We start from the raw sequence: 7,687 nt of genomic DNA, 5'->3' as shown, positions 1-7,687 counted from the left end.
AGAATTATGAGGCCCTATATATATATATATATATATATATATATATATATATATATATATATATATATATATATATATATATATATATATATATATATATATATATATATATATTACAATGAGTACTTAATAGAATTATGAGGCCCATATTACCGCCGCCATCATATATATCTTTTTAATTGGTTATAAAATAATCTCTTTTCAAATATCCCATTTATTTATAAAAAAGGTTTGATAGTCGATGCTTTAAAAAGGGTTCAATATTGTGCGCAGCTGCTATTATTCATTCAAGAGGTTAAATTCCAAGTAGCAATTTGTTTTTAGGCAACACATTACATCAAGCGAAGAAGGTAAATTTTATTTTTTATTGCATATTTTATTTATTGTAATTTGTAATTTGTAATTTAATTATGGTTTTATAATTTGGTTTATTATAATTATAAATTTATAGGGTAAATTATGAGTAAGAAAAGAACCATTGATTCTTTTTTCAAACGAACGGAGGATGTGTGTAACTCACAATTGCATCCGGTTAGTGATAATATTGAAGAAAATGTTCGTAATACAAACCTACAATCTGATAGGAATAGTAACATTGAAGAACCCAATAATATTGAACATGAAAAAAATGATATGTCAAATTCTTTGATTCGTGATTCAGGACAACCTTCAATCTTAAGTTATCCAACTAACCAGCGCGATGAGATTAGACGATTATATATTAAACTTGGACCATACCAACTTCAAAAATCAAAGTATCCATTAAGTTCTAGTGGTCCTAGAGGATCTATGCTCAGTTTTCAACAAGTTTGGTTCAAGAAGTTTTGGTGGTTGAAATATTGTGAGAAAAAAGATGTTGCATTTTGTTTCCCTTACTTCCTTTTTAATAAAACTAGACGAATATCCGCGCGTTGCTCAGTGGGATAATTATGTAGTTTAATATGGTTATATATGGTTTAATGTATTGTGAATAAGCCATACATAAAACTTGTATGTGATTAAATAGCATATATATTTTTTGATTTACATATTTTTTATCATAATAAATAATGAAATTTTTTTACTATTAGTTTAAATTTTTAAATGTAATTTTTATGTACACATTAGTATCTAATGTAATTAGTTGATGATTGATTAGATATGGATTCTCATTTGTGGTCATCTATTTATGTTGAACCTTATAAAAATACATATTTAACGACTTTTGTTAGTTTTACTATTGACTAGAAAATGTTGTCGTATTTTAAGTAAATATAAAAAAACTCATTCTCAATCTATTTTAAGATAGTGACATATTTTAAATTAATATAAAAAATCATATTCTAGAACTAATGAAAAGAAAACACAACCAAAATTTTTAACTATAATAAATTTGATTCCAATTAAAAAGTACTCAATCGAAGATAATATCATTCAATAAACATCATAAGATATTACATTATATTCAAATTACAGACATCATTTGTGTAAGAGTCGTTCAAAATATATGAGATTATAGTGCCTAATGCGACAATGTAATAACCAAATGACCCTAACACATTTTAAATGAAATATAATTATAATATATTATTTGTGCAGCTAATATGGTATTCTTCTAATATGTGGGATTCGTCTATTATATGGTATTCTTCTAATATATTATATTATAGTATAAACATTATATTTGGAAAACCACTTTGAGTTATATTGTAGTTTATAACATTAAATTTGTGATGGGCTGTATTTGACACACATTTGTATATTTATATCTATATTCCTAAATATTCATCTTCAAGTTTTCTTTCTTCGCCACGTAAACAAACTTTTGCTATAAAGCCAAAAATGGAATAAAATACACTTAATTGTATGATCATGATATATTGTATTTTGATTGGGGTTGTACAAAACATGCATGAGCATATATTATTAATTTATCTCTTGTTTTGGGTAATTCGAATAAGATAGCTTCAAATCCAACGTATCAAACGGATTACCCATTTACTAAAGTCTAAAACCCAAAAACTCAAACATGTTCTAATACCATACAAATGCATGAGGTTTTAACAAATTATTATCTCATATGAATTATCATTGATTATGTGTGATTAATTATTAAGAATGTGAAAAGGTTTGGGGGTTTCAAATGCATGAGATTTTAGCAAATTATTGTGGGGGTTTCAAATGCATGACAATCAAGGGAAAATGCAAGCTTTATAAGTATGTAAGAAACTTATTGGAAAAGTCGGGTCATATACATTTACCGTATCAGGGTTTAATAAATGGAAAAAGGTAAATTGTGGTAAAGATTGTGCTTTCATCGTATATGAAGGTAAGACTCGAGCCTCAGCACACAATTTTTCTGTTAGATGCTATGAAGATCTAAAAAACCAGTTATGTCACATAGAGAATGTGATAGAAAATCAAACGACTCAACAAATTATGGACAATAGACTACGCCTTAAAGTTTCTATTGAAGCCATTAAATGGCTCACGTTTCAGGGATGTGCTTTAATAGGTCATGATGAACGACCTAACTCAAGAAATCATGAGAATTTCCTTGAATTAATAAAGTTCCTTGCTTCTTATAACAAGACTGTTGCTGATGTTGTGTTAGAAAATGCTCCTCAAAATGCAAAGTACACATCACCAGATATCCAAAAAGAAATATTACATGTTTTAGCTACAAATGTACAAAAAGCAATTCGTGATGAAATCGGGATGTCAAAATTTTGTTTAATAGTTGACGAGTCTTAAGATGAATCTAAGAAAGAACAAATGACTGTTGTTGTGAGATTTGTCGACCAAGATGGGCATGTCAAAGAAAGATTTTTGGACTTAATTCATGTTAAAGATACAACTTCATTGACCTTGAAAAATGAGATATTATGTTCTTTATCTTATCATAAACTTAGTGTTCAAGATATTCGGGGTCAAGGATATGATGGGGCTAGTAACATATGTGGAGAATAGAATGGGTTGCAAGGTTTATTATTAAAGGAATGTCCATATGCTTATTATATACATTGTTTTGCCCATCAACTACAATTGGCTCTAGTTGCAGCGTCTAAAGATGTGATTGGGGTATATAACTTCTTTTAGACCTTAAACTTTATAGTTAATGTCATATCTTTTTCCAAACATAATGATCAATTGCAAGATGTTCAAATTGCTGAAATTTCTCTTTTAACTGAAGTTGGAGCAATTGAGAGTGGAAAAGGCATAAATTAAATACAAACACTACAGAGGCCTAGAGATACTAGGTGGAGTTCTCATTTCAAATCAATATGCAGTTTGATGAGATTGTTTGGTCCATCTAGTGTAGTATTGAATGATATTGCTATAAAAGGTTCTACATCTTCTCAAAGAGTTGATGCGGCATATGCACTTACACATGCATTATCATTCGATTTTGTCATTGTTATGCACATGATGAAAGAAATAATGGGGATAACTGACAAGTTTTGCCAAACTTTACAACAAAAATCTATTGATATTTTTAATGCTCTATCCTTGGTTTCTACAACAAAAAAATTGATTCAAAAGTTGAGAGATGAAGGTTGACAATCGCTTTTGGACCAAGTGGTTTGTTTTTGTGAGAAAAATAGCATTCATGTCCCTAACATGAATTGAACTTATAGATATGTAATTCGTCAACGTCGTGACAAAGACAATACGACCACAGAACATCACTATCGGGTTGAACTATTCATTGTTGCTATTAATAGTGAGTTGCAAGAGTTGAATTCTAGATTTAATGAGTCTGCAACAGAGCTTCTCCATCTTAGTGTTATGCTAGATCCAAGAAAATCCTTAAATGTTGAGGATATATGTAAACTAGCAACATCATATTATCCTATGGACTTTACAGAGCACGAAAGGAAGTTGTTGAAACTTGAGTTACAACATTATGAACTAGATGTCCAAAATCACCCACAACTGAAAATTTCTTCTACAATTTTTGAGTTGTGTAGAGGCCTACATGAAATAGGAAAGTCAAGTACTTAGCCTTTGCTTGATAGATTGATTCGTCTTATATTAACTCTGCCTGTTTCTACCGCGACATCTGAAAGAGCATTTTCAGGAATGAAAATTGTGAAAACACAACTCTGAAATACCATGAATGATGATTTTCTTAAAATTTGTTTGCTTGTTAACGTCGAGAAAGAGATTGTTGACACATTTCCTACGGATGATATTACAGATGATTTTTATTCCATTAAACAAAGACGAGCACAACTTAAAGTGCCTAAGGTACTATTTCTTATGTTTATAAATTTTTTAATTTTCTAAAATGAACCATATGTATCTATGTTATAATGACTTATTTCAATATTTGTTGGTTAATGGATGAGTATGAGTCGATGCTTTGAAGATTGAGGTTAATGGAGACAAATTTTAGTTAGTTGAAAATATATGAAGATTGAAGTTAATGGAGACAAAATTTTAATTCTTTGTGATTTTTTTTTTTTAAATTTTAGACCTATTACTTTATTCGGGTATAACATTATATTTTAATATATTATTACGTTGTGATCCCCCATTAATCTTAAATCTTGGCTCCGCCCCTGTTACTAATATAGGTTTTTTCTATAAGGGTCAAAACAAAGTTAAAAACCAGGTTTATTTCCAAAAATTCAGATTTCTAATACATTTTTTATATAGCAACATAATTCATATAAAAAAAATTCGCACTGACCTGGCAGCTCGACACCAGCCAGGGGATCTGCCCCTTGAACCCCACTCCCAGGGACGCTGCCCCTTGACCCCCGTTCATTCAGGGGTTTCGCCCCTAAATGACAGTCTACTTTTAATCTTGAATAAACTTAAATAAGTGTGCACTCCGCACCTTTCTTACTTGTTTAATATTCATCAAGATTGATTTTGATCAACAAGTCAATCCATTACACTTAAATACAATTAATGAAACAAATCATCAACAAAAAACATATTATTTCACAACTATAAGCAAATAATTGTAGCCGTGCTTTTATTGATATGTTATCGTGTTTTAAACATAACGATTCATTTTAGTATATAGCATCATGTTGCAAATAATAATTATTACATCCAAAATAGTCTAACCATTTGTTTACATCCAATCACTTCGTTTTATTTGTATCTATCAAGGTAATTAATTTAATGACTTTGCGCATTAGAGTTGGTACCAACCGGTACAATAAACAGAAAGGTATTTATTTTTATGAGTTAAAAGTAATAATCCCAATCTCTAATTTACTAATGATAATAAATAAATAAATAACAAACTGTGTATCACATGAAATCATCAAAAACACTCTAATCCTTTCTCTCTTTCGTTTTTCTTCTTCTCATCCTCTTCTATTGCCTTCAACTGCAACACACACAATAACATAGCATAAAATCTTATCCACAATAACCTTATAAAAAAACAATTTAAGTGGAACTAAAACTCACTATGATGATAAGAATGCGAACAAATATAGAAATAAAGCTGACAGAAAGCAATAGAGCATCGGTCACATAATCCAATATAAACACTCTTCGTCTTGCCAACATGGCAACTCCTGAGAAACAAGCGAATACGATTGCAGTTGCCATGAACGCGTTCACCAAAATGCTGCAAATTTTAACCAAAAATATGAATCAAGAAACATGAATGTGTAATAAGTAGAGGGTTGTAAATTGTAATAGTAGGAAAGAAGAAGTCAACGAACCCTTGGTGAACATCTATGACTAAGCCAATAAGAGGACCAAGGGTGACTCCATGGAGAAGGGAAAACGTCATTAATTGTGAGAATCTTGTTTTCTAGGAATGTGAGTGGATTACAAGATGTTTTAGAATGACATGAAGATCAATATTTAAGAAATCAAGATTGATAGAATGTTAAGATTAAGATGATTGAATATACGGGAGTGGTGAGTAGTCGATAGAAGCAAACTGATGTTGCGAAGAAGGTTAGAATGCCTCTGATGTTCAATAGGAGGTGAAGAAAAGCACCAAATGCAGATGCTATGAGAGAGCAACATAGTGAGAGATAAACCTGCATTAATTACATTATAGGAAGATAGTTAAGTTACTAACACAATGGACTCCCCGATGCAAATGATGGAAATCCTAATCGTTTTTATATATTTTAATAATCATTAATAAAGAGTACTGAATTGAACGAAAACACATGTCATAGACATATGTATGGAGTGCATAAGTACTTCAAGACTTTTCAAACCAATAGTTAAAACCGAAATATAGATGTATACTAGAATTAACATAATATTCCTTGAACGAAACACTAATATTCAGAAAAATTAATTAAGGCGAATTGGATAGACCTTTTTCAGATAAGTCTTTTAGTACGGGAGAGATTTGACAGGGTGGTATCTTGGGAGAAGACGATTGTGGTTGTGGATCAAAGAACGACCAGAAGGATTCCATGGTAGTCGGAGAAATAAAATCCGACAAAATTTTGGTATTTGAATTTGGATTAGATGATTTTTAAAGGAAAAAAATGTACCATGTTTATAGAGATGTTTTGCAAAGGTAGCTAAGTAATTTTTTTTATATATTTATTTTGCATTGTATACGTAATTAAGTTATAGGGATATGGTTTCCAATTAAATCTTTTGCCTACTAAATCTACACAAATAAATTAAGAATATTCAAATACAAGTAAAAAAGGAGCAGAAATCTTTTTAATTAAATATCGGGAGCTTCAATGCCTTATAAAACAAAAGGGAAAGACTAATTCTTCATTATTCTCTTGGCATTCCCCTATCCCTAATTAATTTTGGTTAAGTTCATTATTGGCTTGCTTTTGAGAATTTCATGGAGGTCACCTCATGGTGAGCATTAGGCTGGAGGGAGTCGTGCCACACTCCCTCCTTCTACCGCAGGTTTTTACAACACCCAAGGGGTGGATAGCAGTGGAAGTGAGAGAGAAAGAAAAGAGAGAAAGAAGAGAGAGAGAGAGAGAGAGATAAAGGAATAGAGAGAGAAAGGGAGCGCTCCCAGTTATTACCGCGGTCTCCAAACTGCACTTTGAAACCGCAGGGAGGGGGCAGTGTTTCAGTGTCATGTCAGCTGAAACCGCATCCCACATCCTCCAGTCTTAGAAATCGATTGGTAAGTCCTAATCTATTTGTTATGGGCTATAGCCCGAAGATGTTATCGGCTATAGCTCAAAGATGAGAGAAGGGAAATCTTGATTTTGAATTAGGTAGTGATTTTTAATTAGGGAAATGTATTTTAGTACAATCATATGTAATTTTAAAACTAAGATGAAAAAAATAATGTTAAATTAATTAAATTATAAGTTTGGATATAAATATAAGTTTTATAGTTTGAGACAGATATACATGTAATTTTAAAATTTATAAATATATAAAAGTAACAATTAAAATTTGTGGGGATTGAAATTCTCTATATATAAATTTTAAAAAAAAAAATTCATACCAGCCACTTGATCCAATCGGACCGTGAACCGATAATGAGAGCGGTTCAATAACAACCAGTTTTATGGCAACTTTTAGATCAGATCGAACCAGACGGTTTCTTCAAAAACCAGATTGAAACAATACGATAGACCAATAAAAAACCATTTGAATTGGGTTTATTAGACTTATCTAGAGTATAAACGACTGGAAACCAACACACACAACTCTCAAATGTATACCAACACTTAACAAACCAATTTTTAAAACATTGCAAGCCCCTGTATATAAAAATTTAAAA

The 7,687-nt window shown here is 30.7% G+C and overlaps 1 long non-coding RNA gene across 1 annotated transcript; it reads left to right on the top strand.

Annotated features, from left to right (window-relative positions):
- Positions 1 to 228: 228 nt before the first annotated feature.
- On the top strand, positions 229 to 1,026 carry LOC145001552 (uncharacterized). Its single transcript, XR_013661637.1, has 2 exons — positions 229 to 350; positions 452 to 1,026. It is a non-coding gene; the product is annotated as an uncharacterized LOC145001552 (long non-coding RNA).
- Positions 1,027 to 7,687: the final 6,661 nt, after the last annotated feature.

The sequence above is a fragment of the Lactuca saligna genome, chromosome 6 (genome assembly GCF_052625555.1).
Source record: "Lactuca saligna cultivar CGN05327 chromosome 6, ASM5262555v1, whole genome shotgun sequence".
Classification (NCBI taxonomy): Eukaryota; Viridiplantae; Streptophyta; class Magnoliopsida; order Asterales; family Asteraceae; genus Lactuca; species Lactuca saligna.
This window is presented reverse-complemented; position numbering and strand designations above follow the sequence as displayed.